Below are 23,988 nucleotides of genomic sequence, written 5' to 3' on the forward strand. Positions count from 1 at the left end.
CACCTGTGTAATGATCATGCTGTTTAATCAGCTTCTTGATATGCCACACCTGTCAGGTGGATGGATTGGCAAAGGAGAAATGCTCACTAACAGGGATGTAAACAAATTTGTGCACAACATATGAGAAAAATAAGCATTTGCTGTGTTTGGGATCTTTTATTTCAGCTCATGAAACATGGGACCAACACTTTACATGTTGCATTTATATTTTTGTTCAGTATATAAATTATGAACATGTTCAAGTATTTCGCTTTGTTGCGGTTTCGACTAATAAAAATAAGATATAGGAGAACGAAACTGATATGAATAAAATTCAGAAAATGCAATGGAACATTTTATAAGAAAATGTGAAACTTTAGGAAATCACACAAACCTTACATTTTGTGACCCTTCTTTAATTGCCTTTCCACAGCTGAGAGGCCATGCTTTTCAGTGGTATCTGTATAGTACAGCACACTGTAATAGGGTCTGCGTGACTCATGATTCAGCACGAGAGAGGTCACTCACCTTTGTGCTTCTCTAATAGTGAAGAATTGTTTTAAATCGGACATATATTATTTTATTTTTTACCTTTATTTAACTAGGCAAGTCAGTTAACAACAAATTCTTATTTTCAATGACTGCCTAGGAACAGTGGGTTAACTGCCTTGTTCAGGGGCAGAACGACAGATTTTCACCTTGTCAGCTCAGGGATTTAATCTTGCAACCTTTCGGTTACTAGTCCAACGCTCTAACCACTAGGCTACCTGCCGCCCCATATCAAAGATAAGCAATGCACGTCGTACTGCCATTAGGGACTTTCGAAAAAATCGAATCCCAGAGCTGACAAGGTAAAAATCTGTTCTTCTGCCCCTGAGCAAGTCAGTTAACCCACAGTTCCCCGGGCGCCGAAGACGTGGATGTCGATTAAGTCAGCCCCCCGCACCTCTCTGATTCAGAGGGGTTGGGTTAAATGTGGAAGACACATTTCAGTTGAATGCATTCAGTTGTACAACTTACTAGGTATCTCCCTTTCCTTTATTTTCTAACAACATCCAGATGCACATCCACACGCCAGTAAAACAAATCATAAATGGCATTATCTTCTGATCTACATCCACTGAGACTGAACAACTCAACCAGCATCACGGAATAACCCTCTACTAAAAGCACTCCACCCAATTATCGTGAATTACTGCATACCAATTTAAAGAAATTGAAAGGACGGAAAATGTGTCTCAGCGTTAGCCCACGTGTGGAACTTATGTAAGGTATGGACGAGTGTATGGAAAAAGACATCTGTTCAGAATCCCACCTTGTGTTACCGCTGTCTTAAACGTGAAATAAGACGAGGCAAATATTTGGCTCCTTTTCCACGCCACTTCTAGGAATCGTTATCGCTCTCACGTGAACTCCAGTAACACAGGTCAGTTGCATGTGTGGATGCCGTGCTTAATCCAAAATACTCATTTACACGGAAGCGTATGGGAGTGCAAGTTAGCAGATTCAATTGGCTTTACCCCCTTACACCAAAGCAGGCTTTTTATGAGTGTAATTTAGTTTACCGTACCTCTAGGACATAGCAGCAGTGGCACACCTGGGATTTCGTCTCATTGTCCTCTGATGAAAGGTCCAGTGGCATTAGCAGCAATATTATGTTATTGTAGTGTTACAACCTTTTGGGCTTAATTGATTGACAATCTACATTATACTTACTTACTCCTTCTTCCCCTATGGGACATAAGGCTACAATGAGTTCCTTCCACCACTCTCTGTCCTTGGCCACGTGTTGTGCCTCGCCCCCACGAGAGGTTCATCTTGGACAGCTCGTCCATCACAGTTCTGCGCCAGGTAGTTTTAGGTCTTCCAGGTTCTCTTTTCCCCGGTGGTCCACCTTAGGGCAATTTTTGGGATGCTATCCTGCTCCATCCGGAAAATATGGCCAAGCGAACGCATTCTTCTTATCTTGATTTGGTATGTGGTGCTCTGGCTTTTGGTCTTCCTGTAGAGTTCGTCGTTGGTGGTTTTTATTTTGCCAGAAAATTCTGCAGATTCTTCTGAGGCTTCCATTATGGAATGCCTCAACATTCTAGGTGGTGGGCAGAAAGCCGAAAAACGTGAATTTGATTGATGTCCATCGAGGGAGCAGATTTTTTGTATATCAGTGAAACATTGTTATAAAGACTATAAAATTTGTTGGCACCTTCAAGTCTTGCACATTTTCATAAAAAGTGTATTTCAACACTGTCTGCACAGGCACATGATCAATTAGCCTTTCAAAATGATAAACTTGGATTAGCTAACACAACGTGCCATTAGAACACAGGAGTGATGGTTGCTGATAATGGGCTTCTGTACTCCTATGTAGATATTCCATTAAAAATCAGCTGTTTCCAGCTACAATAGTAATTTACAAGATTAACAATGTCTACACTGTATTTCTGTTATTTTAATGCACAAAAAAATTAGATTTTTCAAAAACAAGGACATTTCTAAGTGTCCCCAAACTTTTGAACGGTAGTGTATATACTTGCTGGGGTTAGTCACCCAAGTCATAGACTGTTTTCTCTGCTACCGCACGGCAAGCGGTACTGGGGCACCAAGTTTACAGTAGGACCAAAAGGCTCCTTAACAGCTTCTACCCTCAAGCCATAAGACTGCTGAACAATTAATCAAATGGCCACCGGACTATTTCCATTGAGCCCCCCCCCCTCTCCTCCATTTGTTTTGTATACTGCTGCTACTCGCTGTTTTATCTATGCATAGTCACTTTATCCCTACCTACATGTACAAATTGCCTCGACAAACCTGTACCCCCCCACATAGACTCGGTACCGGTACCCTCTGTATATAGCCTCCTTATTGTTATTTTGTGTTTTTGTTTTAGTTGATTTGGTAAATATTTTCTTAACTCTTTCTTGAACTGCACTGTTGGTTAAGGACTTGTAAGTAAGCGCTTCACGATAAGGTCTACTACACTTGTTGTATTCGGAACATGTGACAAATAAAGTTTGATTTGATCTTGAAGACTAAATTCAATCAGTGGCGTTCTGTGCCGTTTTAAGATGAGGGAGGACAATTTTATTTTTTAATGAGCATGACCTTATTTCTATTACAGCATATTGGATGACTGTCATTCATATTCCATTCACCCAGTTCAATGTAACATTGATAGGTTTAGGCTACTACACGATACTCTAATTTTCCCTGTACCCATCATGAGGTTGCTACAACCTATTCTATGAACGAAAGATTACAACGTAGGTGCACAGGTTGAGAGAACATTAAGTGGACAGACAGCGACACATTCAATACCGCCTTGCCTGCATCTACCTAATCTAGGCTGTAATCATTAGTCCAACAGTTGAAAACGAGAGTTTCTATTGCTTTCACTTAAATGTCTTTCAACAGAACCGGCAAAATGAATACACCCCTGGTCACACGGTAACACAGTTCACATTCATAACAGCCACGTTGTATTCCTTGTCACATCCCCGCTCTCCTCATCTTTTCCCTTTGTTTGTGGACTTTAATGCACAACACACCAGCTGTATGTGACCAGGCGAAAAAACCTTTCCAAGCCAAACAATAACTGCTACACACGGCCTACATTGTTGTCACCATATTAGCTAAAGCAACGTCATAGTCAAAATAGCTAATAGAACTAACGTATTAGTAAACCTGCTACAATCATTTACAGTGCATTCGGAAAGTATTCAGAACTTGAGACTTTTTCCACATTTTGAACGGTAGTGTAGGTCCTGGATGGCAGGAAGCTTGGCCCAGTGATGTACTGGGCCGTACGCACTACCCTCCATACCAGGCAGTGATGCAACCGGTCAGGATGCTCTCGATGGTGCAGCTGTAGAACTGAGGATCTGGGGACCCATGCCAAATCTTTTCTATCTCCTGAGGGGGAAAATGTGTTGTCGTGCCCTCTTCGACTGTCTTGGTGTGTTTGGACCATGATAGTTCATTGGTGATGTGGACACCAAGGAATTTGAAACTCTCAACCCACTCCACAACAGTCCCGTCGCTGTTAATGGGGGCCTGTTCCTGTAGTCCACGATCAGCTCCTTTGTCTTGCTCACATTGAGGGAGAGGTTGTTGTCCTGGCACCACACTGCCAGGTCTCTGACCTCCTCCCTATTGGCGGTCTCATCGTTGTCGGTGATCAGGCCTACCACTTGTGTCGTCAGCAACCTTAATGATGGTGTTGGAGTCGTTTGGCCACACAGTCGTGGGTGTACAGGGAGTACAGGAGAGGACTAAGTACACACCCCAGAGGGGGCCCAGTGTTGAGGATCAGCATGGCAGACGTGTTGTTGCCTACCCTTAGCACCTGGGGGCGGCCCGTCAGGATGTCCAGGATCCAGTTGCAGAGGGAGGTGTTTAGTCCCATGGTCCTTAGCTTAGTGATGAGCTTCGTGGGCACTATGGTGTTGAACTCTGAGCTGTAGTCAATGAACAGCATTCTCACATAGGTGTTTCTTTTGTCCAGATGGGAAAAGGCAGTGTGGAGTGCGATTGAGATTGCGTCATCTGTGGATCTGTTGGGGCAGTATGCAAATTGAAGTGGGTGTAGGGTATCCGGGAGGATACTGTTGATGTGAGCCATGACCAGCCTTTCAAAGCACTTCATGGGGCGGTAATCATTTAGGCAGGTTACCTTCGCTTCCTTGGGCACAGGGACTATGGTGGTCTGCTTGAAACATGTAGGTATTACAGACTCGGTCAGCGAGAAGTTGAAAATGTCAGTGAAGACACTTGCCAGTTGGTCCACGCATGCTTTGAGTACACATCCTTGTAATCCGTCTGGATAAAAAGGCATTTAGCTCTTCTGGTAGAATCGCGTCACTGGGCAGCTCGCGTCTGGGTTTCCTTTTGTAGTCCGTAATAGTTTTCAAGCCCTGCCACAGCCGACGAGCGTCAAAGCCGGTGTAGTAGGATTCAATCTTTGTCCTGTATTGATGCTTTGCTTGTTTGTTGGTTCGTCTGAGGGATTTCTTATAAGCGACCAGATTAGTGTCCCGCTCCTTGAAAGCGGCATCTCTAGCCTTTATCTCGATGCGGATGTTGCCTGTAATCCATGGCTTCTGGTTGGGATATGTGCGTACGTTTACTGTGGGGAAAGTGTTGTCAATGCACTTATTGATGAAGCTGATGACTGAGGTGGTATACTCCTCAACGCCATTGGATGAATCCCGGGAACATATTCCAGTCTGTGCAAGCAAAACAGTCCTGTAGCATCCGCGTCATCTGACCAGTTCCGTATTGAGCGAGTCACTGGTACTTCCTGTTTTAGTTTTTGCTTGTAAGGAGGAACCAGGAGGATAGAATTATGGTCAGATTTGCCAAATGGAGGGCAGAGAAGAGCTTTGTATGCATCTGTGTGTGGAGTAAAGGTGTTCTAGAGTTTTTTTTTCTTCCTCTGGTTGCAGATGTGACGTGTTGTTAGAAATGAGGTAAAACGGATTTAAATTTGCCTGCGTTAAAGACCCCGGCCACTAGGATCGCCGCTTCTGGATGAGCATTTTCTTGTTTGCTTATGGCCTTTATAGAGTTGGTTGAGTGCGGTCTCAGTGCCAGTATCGGGTTTTGGTGGTAAATAGACTGCTACGAATAATATAGATGAGAACTCTCTAGGTTTCTTGTCTGTGTGCTGTTAGTGTTTCTTGTTTTGTATTATGTTCTGTTTTTTAAATTAAAACACTCACTCCCTGAACTTGCTTCCCAACTCTCAGCGCCCTCGTTACAGTCTATCCCGAGCTCACTGGCGCAGGAAACTGAGGGCCCAGAATATTTTATACAATGTTGCAAGGAGCTTCAGGTCAGACCCAAGTTAAAAGTTGATACAGTGTTTCAAGTTTGTTACAGACAGGCCATGTTTAGCCAATGTCATTTATAGGATATTTATTTTTATCAGGATATTTTCTACCTGAAGGCTGCAATGTTTTTATTTGTTGGCTTTATAGTCTATTTTTACATACAGTAGTTGGAAATGGCAATAGAAATGACTTTTTAGATTTGGATAGAATTTTGATTAACCACATGACAATGATTTGGAGATACAAAGACGTTATTATAAATGAAACGAAACTGTTCCATATGAAAATCATAACTGGCACGCCAGATCGGTAGAAATGGTAAGATAAATTGCCATTCCACATGAGAAAGCTTGCCGACTCCTCGTGTAGCCTATTACCGGCAACTTCTGGAGTATAACGGCAGAATCTGCGAAAGCCAGTAGGAGTGGGAGGAGGATGTTCTGCACAGGTTAATATACTGTATATATTTTTTTCATTTTATCTTTATCTCTGGCTCCCTCTTGAGTCATTTGTGTCTTATTTCATCTTGTGAGCTTAACCTTACTGACTTTATTGTCCCCATGGGGAAATTTTGTTGCAGTGTTTAAATATAAAACAAATTGACAATACAACTTCCATAACGGTTACATACCAATAACAAGAGACTAGCCTGCTGGTCTTACTGGGTCGATAGGAACATTAGCCCAAGCTATTTAGGAGGGATATCACGCCTGGCACAAATTAATGTCTAGTTTTATTTTTCATGCTGAGGGGTGCCCTATACCTGTGCCGAGAGGGGAGTAGTTCAAAGTCCGGGTACAGGGGGTGGTTTGTGTCAAATTATTTTGTGATTCTTGCGGAAGGCCCTGACCGTAAAAAATCTCATCGAGGCCTGTCTGCTTGACTCCAAGTACCTTGCTTGCTGTGGTAATAATACTTCTCAGCATATATCTCTGGCTTACAGTGGCAACATTAAAAGATCCCAGCTTTTTGAGAAAGTACAGTCTCTATTGACTCTTTGTAGATAAGTTTATTGTCCAAGAGGACACCCAGGTATTTGTATTCCTCTACAATCTCTATAGCATCAGACAAGCTCAATGCATATATAGTTGATTTTATTAAAACATATACAGTGGGGCAAAAAAGTATTTAGTCAACCACCAATTGTGCAAGTTCTCCCACTTAAAAAGATGAGAGAGGCCTGTAATTTTCATCATAGGTACACTTCAACCATGACAGACAAAATGAGAGAAAAAATCCAGAAAATTACATTGTAGGATTTTTAATGAATTTATTTGCAAATTATGGTGGAAAATAAGTATTTGGTCACCTACAAACAAGCAAGATTTCTGGCTCTCACAGACCTGTAACTTCTTATTTAAGAGGCTCCTCTGTCCTCCACTCGTTACCTGTATTAATGACACCTCTTTGAACTTGTTATCAGTATAAAAGACACCTGTCCACAACCTCAAACAGTCACACTCCAAACTCCACTATGGCCAAGACCAAAGAGCTGTCAAAGGACACCAGAAACAAAATTGTAGACCTGCACCAGGCTGGGAAGACTGAATCTGTAATAGGTAAGCAGCTTGGTTTGAAGAAATCAACTGTGGGAGCAATTATTAGGAAATGGAAGACATACAAGACCACTGATAATCTCCCTCGATCTGGGGCTCCACGCAAGATCTCACCCCATGGGGTCAAACTGATCACAAGAACGGTGAGCAAAAATCCCAGAACCACACGGGGGGACCTAGTGAATGACCTGCAGAGAGCTGGGGCCAAAGTAACAAAGCCTACCATAGGTAACACACTACGCCGCCAGGGACTCAAATCCTGCAGTGCCAGACGTGTCCCCCTGCTTAAGCCAGTACATGTCCAGGCCCGTCTGAAGTTTGCTAGAGAGCATTTGGATGATCCAGAAGAAGATTGGGAGAATGTCATATGGTCAGATGAAACCAAAATGTAACTTTTTGGTAAAAACTCAACTCGTCGTGTTTGGAGGACAAAGAATGCTGAGTTGCATCCAAAGAACACCATACCTACTGTGAAGCATGGGGGTGGAAACATCATGCTTTGGGGCTGTTTTTCTGCAAAGGGACCAGGACGACTGATCCGTGTAAAGGAAAGAATGAATGGGGCCATGTATCGTGAGATTTTGAGTGAAAACCTCCTTCCATCAGCAAGGGCATTGAAGATGAAACGTGGCTGGGTCTTTCAGCATGACAATGATCCCAAAAACACCACCCGGGCAACGAAGGAGTGGCTTCGTAAGAAGCATTTCAAGGTCCTGGAGTGGCCTAGCCAGTCTCCAGATCTCAACCCCATAGAAAATCTTTGGAGGGAGTTGAAAGTCCGTGTTGCCCAGCAACAGCCCCAAAACATCACTGCTATAGAGGAGATCTGCATGGAGGAATGGGCCAAAATACCAGCAACAGCGTGTGAAAACCTTGTGAAGACTTACAGAAAACGTTTGACCTGTGTCATTGCCAACAAAGGGTATATAACAAAGTATTGAGATAAACTTTTGTTATTGACCAAGTACTTATTTTCCACCATAATTTGCTAATAAAATCATTAAAAATCCTACAATGTGATTTTCTAGATTTCTTTTCTAATTTTGTCTGTCATATTTGAAGTGTACCTATGATGAAAATTACAGGCCTCTCTCATCTTTTTAAGTGGGAGAACTTGCACAATTGGTGGCTGACTAAATACTTTTTTGCCCCACTGTAGGTTGTGTCTATATATGGAAAAATACACGTTTAAATATTTTGACCAAACGATTATTATTATTAATTAATTAATTTCACCTTTATTTAACCAGGTAGGCCAGTTTACAACTGCGACCTGGCCAAGATAAAGCAAAGCAGTGCGACAATTAACAACAATAGAGTTACACGTGGGATAAACAAAAGTACAGTCAATAACACAATAGAAAAATCTATATACAATGTGTGTAAATGGAGTAAGGAGGTAAGGAAAAAAAATAGGCCATAGTAGCGAAGTAATTACAATTTAGCAAATTAACACTGGAGTGATAGATGTGCAGATATGTGCAAGTAGAAATACTGGTGTGCAAAAGAGCAACAAAATACTGTAAATAAAAACAATATGGGGATGAGGTAGGTAGTTGGATGGGCTATTTACAGATGGGCTGTGTACAGCTGCAGCAATCGGTAAGCTGCTCAGATAGCTGACGCTTAAAGTTAGTGAGGGAGATATGAGTCTCCAACTTCAGCAATTTTTGCAATTCGTTCCAGTCATTGGCAGCAGAGAACTGGAATTTAAGGTGGCCGAAGGAGTTGTTGGCTTTGGGGGTGACCAGTGAAATATACCTGCTGGAGCGTGTGCTACGGTCGGGTGTTATGGTGACCAGTGAGCTGAGATAAGGCGGAGCTTTACCTAGCAAACAATTATAGAAGACCTGGAGCCAGTGGGTCTGGCGACAAATATGTAGCGAGGGCCAGCCGACGAGAGCATACAGGTCGCAGTGGTGGGTGGTATAATGGGGCTTTGGTGACAAAACAGATGGCACTGTGATAGACTGCATCCAGTTTGCTGAGTAGAGTGTTGGAGGCTATTTTGTAAATGACATCGCCGAAGTCGAGGATCGGTAGGATGGTCAGTTTTACGAGGGTATGTTTGGCAGCGTGAGTGAAGGAGGCTTTGTTTGTGAAATAGGAAGCCGATTCTAGATTTAATTTTGGATTGGAGATGCTTATTATAAGTCTGGAAGGAGAGTTTACAATCTAACCAGACACCTAGGTATTAGTGGAAAGAACATATTTTTGGTCGACCAAGATTTTTATTTTGTCGGGAACAGCCCTAGTACTTATTCCCCTATGTCTCTGGCTGTTAAATCTTCCATTAAATAGCATTGGCATGTTCTCTCTACGGACCCCTCTGTCGGGCTTTTCAGACTATCCCTCGATTCGCTTTTAAACGTGCTAGAAACCTAAGGGACAGTCTGGTAAAGCAGATTAATATATACCCCTTCAACTTTTTCTGTATACCCTCCCCCCAAGCAATTTTCTATGTCATAATTGTGTGAACTGCGATGTCATAATTGTGTGAACTGTAATGCAATGACCAATGGTGATTTCTTTCTTCACCCTCATACGGGAATGAAAACAAAATGTGTGGTCCATTTACTGTCAAGTGCTCATGTGGCTATTATTATGTTGGAAAGTCTAAGAGTGAATTGAACGTTTGTATTACAGAGCACAAGTGCAACATCAGAACTGGTGACGAGAAGTCCCCTGTAGCCGGACACTTTAATGCGGTCAGACGTGTGTAAACTGACGTTCCAGGACGTTCCAAGTTGTACAGCCACATAAGAGGGGAGGTAATAGATAAAAATGACTGTTACAGAGAGAGGCGTATTACATTCATGTCTTACAAAACAGAGAGCCCTAGAGGCCTTAATGAAGAACTCGTGTTAGGTTGCTTTCTGTGAGAAATGTGCAGTTTTCTTTGTTTCTTTTTATTTTGTGGGAAAACAGTAGAAAATGTATATAAATAATGATTGTGAAAAAAGCAGTACTACAATGTGACGTCCGCTATAAATATGGGTGGATGTCTGTAGTTCTCCAAACAATGATGAGGGCTGCCTCAGAAACATTTGTTTTGACCCCTGCTGCTGCAAAAAAACAAGACAATGTTTCAGCTAGTACTTGTTTTTCCTTTCTTTCAGGAGATGATAATATACCATTTCTTATTTGGCTAAAGGGTTTCTGGTCCTTGCAGGTATGACGATAAGGCAAAGAAACACCTGGAGTGCTATGACCTCCAGACCAAGCTGGCCTCAGATCGAGGTGTGAGAGAGCCCGAGAGGGGGCTCAGTCTGGGCTCCCCGCTGAGTCGGCCCCAGGGCTAGAAACACAAGAACCTGCCCTCTAACCAGCCGGTCCTGGACCAGCTCTTCTCCTCCCAACTCCAGAAGAAGAGAAGCCCCGGGCCCAAGCCCTCACAACCCATGCCCGTTCAGTGTGGTTGCTCTCAGGCAGCGGCTTAATCGCCTTTCGTCCCAGAGCGTCCCAAGACTTCAGGGCCTCAGGCTTGTAAACGGCTTGGCCTCTCAAAGCGCCTGGGTCGTTTTATTTGGTAGAAAGCTCATGTTGTTAAATCTGTTTCGGGTGGAGGAGGCCTTGCTGTTTAGGAGACTTCTGCAGAATAATATACTTCCCGCAGCGATCCTGCAGAACCCTATACAGTTAACAGATGGGTGACATATCACTCCAATTTCTCACCTGACAGAAAAAAGGGGAACATTGACACGATCTTGTTCTCAGATCATAAATTCAGAGCGATTTCATGGCGCATTCTATAATCTGGTCATTATGTAGCACCCCTTATGTATCTAGTTACACTTAATTTTACAGTTTGCTATTTATCTGATATACTTTTAAATAAAACTTTTTATTTTTTTTATAATTACATAATTCCTTTTTGGATTACTGTGAGATTCATTGAAACAAGTACTACAATGTCCCATTTGGTATCAGGTACAGATTTGGTATCCTTGATTAATATGTTCTTGTATTTTTCTAGTTTCCTAGTGGGTGGCTGAGTGTACTCAGGCTCTCTGGAACATAGAGAAGGGAAGTCCTGAGATGAGTGGAGTGGCCAACGGGCTTGTGCTGGCCCAGGCTTGTGGCCAACGGGTTTCAAATCCGACTCAATCCAGGAAGGGTAGAATATGGAAGGGTAGAATAGATTTTTCCATGGTGGTAGGTAAATTGACAAATGTAATCTTGAGTTGAAAAAGAGAAATGTAAAAACTTCACAACATTAGGGGACCCAGCACTGATCCCTAAGGAACACCTTTTGTTTGGCTGTTTGGTGAGGAGATCGACCCTCTCCATGTTACCTGGCTTAAGCGATAGACGAGAGCGGATGCAAATCATTTTTTTTGCAACACAAACTGAGTTTGAACCTTTGAGGGTTTCCAGACAGTGATTGGCTTGAAGAAACATGACTTACTTTGCACAAGCTGACATTTTTAGCAAATCCCCTTATTAACACTTATGATGATGACATTGCGAGGATAAATTGCTTTAGAGGAAAGAAAAATGTCAGCATTTCCCTGGTCCTGGTGTTGCAGTTGAACAAGCCGTGAAAGTTCATTGGCTTGTTAAAAAGGATTTAAGCACTGGAATATTTCTCGCTCGTTCTCCTAGTATGGTTCTTTCATCCAACTTACCTTTTTTAGCTGGTAAATAAAACGGTACAGTTTACAGCCCACCTGTTCCTTTTGAGAGAAAAAAGGCCTTTATTATTGTTTGATTCAAGCTGTTTAAAGGTCTCAAGAATTGTCCAATTCGATTTAACAAAGGTTGGGCCCATTGGGTCATTAATGTCATAGGTCACAAATAATTTAGAAATGTCAAACATAAGAGCTGGAGTAACAGGATTATGGTCAATTATTTCTGACAGAGTTGCTATGTCAGTATTGGATTAGCAGTGGATGAGACAGAAAATACAAAATGTTCCTCCATAATGCTTCCACCGTATGCAACATGTTAGAGTTGATGAAGGGATTTTTGTATTCTCACTAGAATCTTGTCTAGGTGCTGTCTTGGGACCAAATTCCACCTGGTGAAAAGCGCTAAATAGATCCACCCCATCGAGTCGTCGTTTTAATGCCTTGCCATCAATTACGGAGGGGGAATATTCAAGTTAAGATTCAAAGACCACAGATTTACCATGTGTATTAGCTTTTTGATAGCTTTCTGTCATGACGTTGGCAGTGGGGGTAGGTTTATGACAGTCATAAATACCTCTTTCCCCCTTTTTCTCTCTCCCTACTATAACTGATGTGACATAAGGAAACCCATGGGTTAACATAGAGATTCTGGGTAACATCAGAAATTGGGGGAAATGAACTATATTCTGGTAATCCGACCAACTGAACATATGCGGTGGTACTTAAGGTATATTATGTCAGTTCGGTTGCCCTCTGACACATTCTCATCAATGATAGAATGACAAACTCTACTGTGGAAAGTCTAAATGTCAGAGATATCGGATTCACATGGAATTGTTGTTTAATTCAAATGTTTGAATATGACATTATTTGTGAAGAGGTGAAATGTAATTTTAGCCACAGTGGCCCGCCCCTGTGAAGAGGCATGGGTTATAAACTTTTCAGACACACCCCTCTCCCTCCACTATAAAAGCCATTGACAAGAATATAACTTCCTGTTCCGGGTACGCTAGGATGACGATCCGGTGTCAGAATGGTTCAGATAATAACTACAGAACTAAACCAACATCAGCATGGACTTTGATTGTGAATGGTATGAACTTAACTCGTATTCACTACCTAAGTGATATCTCCTAGCAGTTGAGTTAGCAACAGCTAAACGCAGGTTAGGAAGGACGATACGGTCTTCCATCTACTACACACAACGCTCCTCCAACGCATCCAGTAAGGCACCAGAGACAATCTTCAAAGGACAGAGGACTCGGGTTGGCGACACGGTCCATCTACCACCAACCTACTGAAGCGCAGCTCAGAGTAAATATTGATTGCATTTTCCTCTTCAAATGGGCGGTAATTTAGAATGCATAAGATACTGTATTTACGTTAGCACAGCTCGCCTATGTTCCAGTCTCCCGCTCTTTCACTAGGACTCAGCCCCTTCCCTTTGGGTAACAAGCTGTCATATCTATTCTGCCCGCTAGGGATGTTTTTCTGTACGACGTAATTTGTGATCAAGTTATGATTTAATTGTATATGTGTGATTGTGTGATTAGTTAGGTATTTAGTAAATAAATAATTAAACCCAATTTTGTATTGCTGATTCAACTTGTTAGCCAGGATTCTTGCAGATAATCAAGGATTTACAACTTTCAGATGAGACTGAATAAAATGACGATTAATGTGACTGTTATGGATGTAAAATCTTACTAAATCTTTAAGAGTTTATTCGGAAGATAACAGCTCTATAAATATTATTTCGTGGTGTCCCTCTCTAGTTAATTAATATTTACATGATTAGTTCAATCAGGTAATATTAATTACGGAGAAATTATTTTATAGAATAGCATGTCATAGCAATTTATCTGCGATAGTCAAAGACACGACATTTCCAATGTTTCTCTTTTTGGTCAATATGTGTGTACTGGTATTCTTTTATCTGGGCTTTATTTGTAAATCGTGAAGTGGCAGAACAAAATTGATCGTGGGGGGGTGAACCGGGGGGGTTCTGAGGTACTGGAACGCATGCAAAAAAGTGTCAAACACAACATAGCAGCACAAACAGCCAGGTAGCCTACTATTTAGTTGTGCTGAAATGGACAGCGCTCTCCGGTGCTGATTAAAAGCCAGTTTATGCTTGATCCGAAAATGTGGTCGGCGGCTTGGAGGTATGGAGGTTGTGACGCAATTGCGGAGCATCCGGAAGCATGTAGAGGCCACAATAAGTTCTGTACTCCATCGCCGTGTGCCTCCCGAATTGTGTAACAATGCAGAGAGCTCCGTATAGCTGTGCATATCAAGAAGCTGATTAAATGGCATAATCATTACACAGGTGCACCTTGTGCTAGGGGACAATAAAAGGCCACAAATGTGCAGTTTTGTAACACATTACAATGCCACAGATGTCTCAAGTTTTTTAGGGAGCATGCAATTGGCATGCTGACTGCAGGAATGTCCACCAGAGCTGTTGGCAGAGAATGTAATGTTCATTTTTCTACCATAAGCCGCCACCAACATCATTTTATAGAGTTTGGCAGTATGTCCAACCGGCCTCATAACCGCAGACCACGTGTAACCACGCCAGTCCAGGACCTCCACATCCGGCTTCTTCACCTGCGGGACCATCTGAGACCAGCCATCCGGACAGCTGATGAAACTGTGGGTTTGCACAACCGAAGAATTTCTGACACAAAATGTCAGAAACTGTCTCAGGGAAGCTCATCTGCATGCTCGTCGTCCTCGCCAGGATCTTGACCTGAATGCAGTTCGGTGTCGTAACCGACTTCAGTGGGCAAATGCTCAACTTTGATGACCACTGGCCCGGGCAGATGGTCGTTGTGTGGGCGAGATGTTTGCTGACGTCAACGTTGTAAACAGAGCCCCATGGTGGTAGTGGGGTTATCGTATCGGCAGGCATAAGCTACGGACAACAAACATTTTATTGATTGCAATTTGAATGCACAGAGATACATTGACGAAATCCTGAGGCTCATTGTCGTGCATTTATCTGTTGCTATCACCTCATGTTTCATTATAATAATGCATGCCCCATGTTGCAAGGATCTGTAAACAATTCCTGGAAGCTGAAAATGTCCCAGTTCTTCCATGGCCTGCACACTCACCAGACATGTCACCAATTGAGCATGTTTGTGATGCTCTGGATCGTCATATATGACAGCGTGTTCCAGTTCCCACCAATATCTATCAACTTCGAACTTCGCCATTGAAGAGCAATGAGACAACATTCCACAGGTCACAATAAACAGCCTGATGCGAAAGGAAATGTGTTTTGCTGCATGAGGCAAATGGTGGTCACACCAGATACTGACTGATTTTCTGATCCATGCCCCTACTTTTTGTTACGGTAACTGTGATCAACAGATGCATATTTGTATTCTCAGTGATGTTATATCTATAGATTAGGACCCTCATTTATTTCAATTGACTGATTTCCTTATGAACTGTAACTGTAATCTTGAAATGTTGCATGTTGCGTTTATATTTTTTGTTCAGTGTCGATGTCACCGCAGAAACACGCCATATAAACTCAGCAAAAAAAGAAACGTCCTCTCACTGTCAACTGCGTTCATTTTCAGCAAACTTAACATGTGTAAATATTTGTATGAACATAACAAGATTCAACAACTGAGAGAGAAACTGAACAAGTTCCACAGACATGTGACTAACAGAAATTGAATAATGTGTCCCTGAACAAAGGGGGGGTCAAAATCAAAAGTAACAGTCAGTATCAGTCAGTGTGGCCACCAGCTGCATTAACTACTGCAGTGCATCTCCTCCTCATGGACTGCACCAGATTTGCCTGTTCTTGCTGTGAGATGTTACCTCACTCTTCCACCAAGACACCTGCAAGTTCCCGGACACTTCTGGGGGGAATGGTCCTAGCCCTCACCCTCCGATCCAACAGGTCCCAGACGTGCTCAATGGGATTGAGATCCGGGCTCTTCGCTGGCCATAGCAGAACACTGACATTCCTGTCTTTCAAGAAATCATACACAGAACGAGCAGTATGGCTGGTGGCATTGTCATGCTGGAAGGTCATGTCAGGATGAGCCTGCAGGAAGGGTACCACGTGAGGGAGGAGGATGTCTTCCCTGTAACACACAGCGTTGAGAGTGCCTGCAATGACAACAAGCTCAGTCCAATGATGCTGTGACACACCACCCCAGACCATGACATCCTCCACCTCCAAATCGATCCCGCTCCAGAGTACAGGCCTTGGTGTAACGCTCATTCCTTCGTCGATAAACGCAAATCCGACCATCACACCTGGTGAGACAAAACCGCGACTTGTCAGTGAAGAGCACTTAATGCCAGTCCTGTCTGGTCCAGCGACGGTGGGTTTGTGCCCATAGGCGACGTTGTTGCCGGTGATGTCTGGTGAGGACCTGCCTTACAACAGGCCTACAAGCCCTCAGTCCAGCCTCTCTCAGCCTATTGCGGACAGTCTGAGCATTGATGAAGGGATTGTGCGTTCCTAGTGTAACTTGGGCAGTTGTTGCCATCCTGTACCTGTTCCGCAGGTGTGATGTTCGGATGTACCAATCCTGTGCAGGTGTTGTTACACATGGTCTGCCACTGTGAGGACAATCTGCTGTCCGTCCTGTCTCCCTGTAGCGCTGTCTTAGGCGTTTCACAGTACGGACATTGCAATTTATTGCCCTGGCCACATCTGCAGTCCTCATGCCTCCTTGCAGCATGCCTAAGGCACGTTCACGCAGATGAGCAGGGACCCTGGGCATCTTTCTTTTGGTGTTTTTCAGAGTCAGTAGAAAGGCCTCTTTTGTGTCCTATTAAGTTTTCATAAGTGTGACCTTAATTGCCTACCGTCTGTAAGCTGTTAGTGTCTTAACGACCGTTCCACAGGTGCATGTTCTTTAATTGTTTATTGGTCACTGAACAAACATGGGAAACCGTGTTTAAACCCTTTACAATGAAGATCTGTGAAGATATTTGGATTTTTACGAATTATCTTTGAAAGACAGGGTCCTGAAAAGGGGACATTTCTTTTTTTTGCTGAGTTTACATTTGCCCATACTCAGCTGTGGGGCTAACAGGGCCGAATTTCATATAGCAACCGAACACACATTAGAATACCAGAACATATGAGGGAAAAAAATGGCAACCATTATAACAGTGCAGAAGACAAATTAAACAGCCAGGTAGCCTACTACACACTGTGTGTAAAAAACATTAAGGACACCTTCCTCATATTGAGTTGCCCCCCCCCCCCCCCCACCAACTTTTGCCCTCAAAACAGCCCCAATTCGTCGGGGCATGGACTCTACGAGGTGTTGAAAGCGTTCCATGTTGGCCCATGTTGACTCCAATGCATCCCACATTTGTGTCAAGTTGGCTGGATATCCTTTGGGTGTTGGACCATTCTTGAGACACACGGGAAACTGTTAAGTGTGGAAAAACCCAGCAGCGTTGTAGTTATTGACACAAACCGGTGCTCCTGGCACCTACTACCATACCCCATTCAAAGGCGCTTAAATCTTGTCTTGCCCTTCGCTGAATGGCACACATACACAATCCATGTCTCAATTGTCTCAAGGCTTAAAAATCCTTCTTTAACCTGTCTCCTCCATTTCATTTACACTGATTGAAGTGGATTTAACAAGTGACGTTAATATGGGATCATAGTTTTTACCTGAATACACTCAGTACAAGGGTACTGAAATGGACAGCGCTCTCCAAGGTGCTGATTAATTCCAAGCATTTTAGATGTCACTGCAGAACACTCACCATACGCATATGACCACATACTCAGCTCTGAGCTTTACATGCCCGAACTTCATATAATTAAGCAATAAGGCCAGAGGGTGTTCGGTATATGCTACACAACACAACGCGGAGTGCCTGGATACAGTCCTTAGCCGTGGTATATTGTCCATATACCACAAACCCCTGAGGTTGCTATTAAAAACTAGTTACCAACGTAATAAGTGCAGTAAAAAAATGATAATCATACCTGTGTTATACGGTCTGATATACCGTGGCTGTCAGTCAATTAGCGTTTAGGGAACAAACCACCCAGTTTATAATTTCTAATAAAATTTGTCAATGTAGAATACAGCAGAACACACATCAAAATATATAGGCCTGCCGCCTGCCTATGTGATGATATGAAGCGCATATTCAGATTAACTTCACAGTACAGAACAAGTTTGTCAAAAACAACATATGTGCCAACCTTAGTTTTCCTAAACCTCCCACAAGACAGCCTTTCGCTCGTGCGTCTTCTCCCTGTTTTTTTCCTGGTGTCTGTACCACATCTTTGACCTTTAGCAATCCATGACCTCACATGGGTTGAATTTGGTCAAGGGGTAGGCCAACAAGGTTCAGAAAAAGTTGTCCTGATATGGTCAAAATCTAATTTATTGGTCACATACACGTGTTTAGCAGATGTTTTTGCGGGTGTAGCGAAATGCTTGTGCTTCTAGCTCCGACAGTGCAGTAATATCTAACAAGTAATATCTAGCAGTTTTACAGCATATACCCAAAATACACGTAAATCTAAGTAAGGAATGGATTAAGAATATATATATATACACATATGTCAGAGCGGCATTGGACTAAGATACAGTGGCATAGTATAGAATACAGTATATACATATGAAATGGGTGACGCAATATGTAAACACAATTTAAAAGTGACTAAGATACTGTAGAATAGTGTGGAGTGCAGTTTATACATATTAGATGAGTAATGCTAGATACGGAAACATTATTAAAGTGGCTAGTGATCCCTAATCTGTGTCTATAGGCAGCCGCCTCTGATGTGCTAGTGATGGCTGTTTAGGAGTCTGATGGCTTTGAGATAGAAGCAGATTTTCAGTCTTTCGGTCCCAGCTTTGATGCACCTGTACTGACCTTGCTTTCTGGATGATAGCGGGGTGAACAGGGAGTTGCTCGGGTGGTTGATGTCCTTGATGATCTTTTTGGCCTTCCTATGGCATCGGGTGCTGTAGGTGTCCAGGAGGGCGGGAAGTTTGCCCCCGGTAATGCGTTGGGCAGACTGCACCACCTTCTGGAGAGCTTTGCGGTTGTGGGCGGTGCAGTTGCCGTACCAGGCTGTGATACAGCCCGACAGGATGCTCTCAATTGTGCATCTGTAAAAGTTTGTGAGGGTTTTAGGTGTTAAGCCAACATTTTTTTGCCTCCTGAGGTTGAAGACGCGCTGTTGCGCCTTTACTACACTGTCTATGTGGGTGGACCACTTCAGTTTGTCGGTGATGTGTATGCCGAGGATCGGGCATTTGTATTCAACTCATCGTTGTTGGTAATCAAACCCACTACTGTTGTGTTGTCTGCAAACGTTATAATTGAGTTGGAGGAGTGCTTGGCCACGCAGTCATGGGTGAACAGGGAGTACAGGAGGGGGCTGAGCACGCACCCTTGTGGGGCCCCAGTGTTGAGGATCAGCAAAGAGGTGTTGTTTCCTACCTTCACCACCTGGGGGCAACCCGTCAGGAAGTCCAGGACCCAGTTGCAGAGGGCGAGGTTCAGACCCAGGGCCTCGAGCTTGATGATGAGCTTGGAGGGTACTGTGGTGTTGAATGCTGAGCTATAGTCAATGAACAGCATTCTTACATAGAGTGGGGAGAACAAGTATTTGATACACTGCCGATTTTGCAGGTTTTCCTACTTACAAAGCATGTAGAGGTCAAAAATTTAGAAAATCACATTGTATGATTTTTAAGTAATTAATTAGCATTTTATTGCATGACATAAGTATTTGATCACCTACCAACCAGTAAGAATTCCGGCTCTCACAGACCTGTTAGTTTTTCTTTAAGAAGCTCTCCTGTTCTCCACTCATTACCTGTATTAACTGCACCTGTTTCAACTCGTTACCTGTATAAAAGACACCTGTCCACACACTCAATCAAACAGACTCCAACCTCTCCACAATGGCCAAGACCAGAGAGCTGTGTAAGGACATCAGGGATAAAATTGTAGACCTGCACAAGGCTGGGATGGGCTACAGGACAATAGGCAAGCAGCTTGGTGAGAAGGCAACAACTGTTGGCGCAATTATTCGAAAATGGAAGAAGTTCAAGATGACAGTCAATCACCCTCCGTCTGGGGCTCCATGCAAGATCTCACCTCGTGGGGCATCAATGATCATAAGGAAGGTGAGGGATCAGCCCAGAACTACACGGCAGGACCTGGTCAATGACCTGAAGAGAGCTGGGACCACAGTCTCAAAGAAAACCATTAGTTACACACTACACTGTCATGGATTAAAATCCTGCAGCGCACGCAAGGTCCCCCTGCTCAAGCCAGCGCATGTCCAGGCCCGTCTGAAGTTTTCCAATGACCATCTGGATGATCCAAAGGAGGAATGGGAGAAGGTCATGTGGTCTGATGAGACAAAAATAGAGCTTTTTGGTCTCAACTCCACTCGCCGTGTTTGGAGGAAGAAGAAGGATGAGTACAACCCCAAGAACACCATCCCAACCGTGAAGCATGGAGGTGGAAACATCATTCTTTGGGGATGCTTTTCTGCAAAGGGGACAGGATGACTGCACCGTATTGAGGGAAGGATGGATGGGGCCATGTATCGCGAGATCTTGGCCAACAACTTCCTTCCCTCAGTAAGAGCATTGAAGATGGGTCATGGCTGGGTCTTCCAGCATGACAACGACTCGAAACACACAGACAGGGCAACTAAGGAGTGGCTCCGTAAGAAGGATCTCAAGGTCCTGGAGTGGCCTAGCCAGTCTCCAGACCTGAACCCAATAGAAAATCTTTGGAGGGAGCTGAAAGTCCGTATTGCCCAGCGACAGCCCTGAAACCTGAAGGATCTGGAGAAGGTCTGTATGGAGGAGTGGGCCAAAATCCCTGCTGCAGTGTGTGCAAACCTGGTCAAGAACTACAGGAAACGTATGATCTCTGTAATTGCAAACAAAGGTTTCTGTACCAAATATTAAGTTTTGCTTTTCTGATGTATCAAATACTTATGTCATGCAATAAAATGCAAATTAATTACTTAAAAATCATACAATGTGATTTTCTGGATTTTTGTTTTAGATTCCGTCTTTCACAGTTGAAGTGTACCTATGATAAAAATTACAGACCTTTACATGCTTTATAAGTAGGACAACCTGCAAAATCGGCAGTGTATCTACTACTTGTTTCCCCCCCTGTAGGTATGCCTCTTGTCCAGATGGGACAAGGCAGTGTGGTGGCGATTGCATCGTCTGGATCTATTGGGGCGGTAAGAAAATTGAAGTGGGTCTAGGGTGACAGGTAAGGTGGAGGTGATATGATCCTTGACTTGTCTCTCAAAGCACTTCATGATGACAGAAGTGAGTGCTAAGGGACGATAGTCATTTAGTTCAATTACCTTTGCTTTCTTAGGTACAGGGACAATGGTGGCCATCTTGAAGCATGTGGGGACAGCAGACTGTAATAGGGAGAGATTGAATATGTCTGTAAACACACCAGCCAGCTGGTCTGCACAGGCTCTGAGGATGCGGCTAGGGATGCCATCTGGGCCAGCAGCCTTGCAAGGGCTAACACGCTTAAATGTCTTACTCACGTCGGCCATGGAGAAGGAGAGCCTACAGTCCTTGATAGCGGGCCGCGTCGGTGGCACTGTGTTTTCCTCAAAGCGAGAAAAGGTGTTCTGCCTGTCCTGAAGCAAGATGTCGGTGTCCATGACGTGGCTGGTTTTCCTTTTATAATCCGTGATTGTCTGGTGTCTGAGCCGTTGAACTGGGACGCAACTTTGTCCCTATACCGACGTTTAACCTGCTTGATTGCTTTGCGGTGGAAATAACTACACTGTTTGTATTCTTCCATATTCCCAGTCTTCTTACCCTGGTTAAATGCGGTGGTTCGCATTTTCAGTTTTGCGCGAATGCTCCTATCTATCCACGGTTTCTGGTGGTGTGCAGTGAGGTGCATATCAGGTTAATTCGAGAAAATCCCAGCTCGCATTCTGTACTGGGGATGGTGCTAACTGTCAGAAACCGCTCTTTCAATCCATTTGGATTGCTCCTTTACCGCCTTTACCTTTGGTGTCCCTGTACTGTCTGTAGGCCCTCATCAAACCGCTGGCAGAGAGATTCCATCTCTGTTTCCCTGTACAAAGTACCTTCAGCTCCTCGATGAACTGGCTATGTCCTGTATTGTCCACTGTCTGTCCTTGAGAGAAAATTCTGGCCTCCAAGTTCCTCGCCAAGCTCTCAAAAAAACTCCCTTTGATTAAGGACTCTTTTGCTGGGTCTGAGTTGTGTGTCAGCCTGGCTGCTGTGCCATTGCACTGACCACCCTTGTTTCTCTGAAGACACCCTTGTGTGTATTAATAATTGTGCAGTTTCTCTTTTGCAGCTCGAGTGACAACTCAGTCCTTGAAGTATATTACACAAGGCCTAGATTGTTAACAAACGCATGCAAGGATATGAGCATAGCAAGGCCACTATAGCTCTGACGAGTCACGCTGTCACGGGAGGCATCCTCAGCTGCTGTGTTGAAATGCTTCCAAACAGTATCTACAGTTCTAAAACTGGATGCCACCCATCTAGTGTCCAAGATCCTGCCAAGTTGCACAGCTGAATGTCTAAACTATCTACGCACTTCCTCAGCTACATTTGGTTTTTGTTAGATACGCTATAAAGTGCATATAGTTTGTCCATCACTATTTTAAAATGATTGATAGCCCCCCATCTCTTTTACCACATTGCCTGGAGCCTGATTGCTACTTCACTCTTGCGTCTCAGCATGACAGGCACACCATCATACATTATTCCAATGAGCGTTTTGGATCGAAAGTTCTCAGTCAACTTCACACCCTCTAATGCAGATAACAGATTACGGATTAATCCCTCTGCAGATAAATCATCCAGTTCTACAAGGTCAAAACAGTTTTTGCAGGTATGTCTGTATTTGCCAGCTGAAGTCTAATATATACAATCAAGGCACTTTTCTTATTCAAACTAGTAGCCTCATCCAGCATTAAGCTGATTTTGGGAGCGCCCTGTACTATTCTTTCAAATAGTTTTCGCTTCATTTCGGATTAAATATGATGCTGTGTGTTGCAGCCAGCATTGTTGGAATGGAGAATTCTCCCCATGTCAAGTCCATTTAATTCCTGACAGTTGATTTCTTGCTTAAAGCCATGAGCGGGCCTGTGACGTTTAGCCTCCTTTGTAAGCTGTTCGGAAAACTCTTGCTGTAGTGCCATTTTTTTTTATTTTGAGTGTTAAGTAGGACCTCTGTTAAAGGGCAACACCACCACTTTTCAACCTCATTTTAATTATATCCAGTACAATACCAGTGTCTGCATGCATTTCTGCGTTTTGTAGAAAATAAATAGTAAGATAAAATGTGACGGCTACCTTGTCCCGGACCTGCTGTATTTGACACACTCTCTGTCTCTCTCTCTCTCTCTCTCTTTATCACACCTGCTGTCTCAACCTCTGAATGCTCGGCTATGAAAAGCCAACTGACATTTTATCCTGAGGTGCTGACCTGTTGCACCCTCTACAACCACTGTGATTATTATTTGACCCTGCTGGTCATCTATGATCGTTTGAATATCTTGGCCATGTACTGTTATAATCTCCACCCGTCACAGCCAGAAGAGGAATGGCCACCCCTCAGAGCCTGGTTCGATCTTTAGGTTTCTTCCTAGGTTCCGGCCTTTCTAGGGAGTTTTTCCTAGCCATTGCTTGCTGTTTGGGATTTTATGCTGGGTTACTGTACAGCACTTTGTGACATCGGCTGATGTAGAAAAGGGCTTTATAAATAAATTGGATTGATTGATTATACCTGACGAGATCATCAAAAGTTTAAACATTTTAAAAACAGTGATATTCAAACATGAGATTCGCAGTGATGTGGGGAGCAAGAAAATACCCTCCCTCTGGCTAGAAACTCATTGCAGGTTTTGAAAATCACAGCTTTTTCTTACTTTTAATCCTACCCTGTGATGTCACAGAGAAGTGTTTTTTAGGACCCTTTTAA

At 43.4% G+C, this 23,988-nt stretch overlaps 1 pseudogene; it reads left to right on the top strand.

Annotated features, from left to right (window-relative positions):
* Positions 1–23,988, top strand: part of LOC129821498 (PMS1 protein homolog 1-like) — a 68,380-nt pseudogene that overhangs the window by 11,694 nt on the left and 32,698 nt on the right.

The sequence above is a fragment of the Salvelinus fontinalis genome, chromosome 23 (assembly GCF_029448725.1).
Source record: "Salvelinus fontinalis isolate EN_2023a chromosome 23, ASM2944872v1, whole genome shotgun sequence".
In the NCBI taxonomy this organism is placed as follows: domain Eukaryota; kingdom Metazoa; phylum Chordata; class Actinopteri; order Salmoniformes; family Salmonidae; genus Salvelinus; species Salvelinus fontinalis.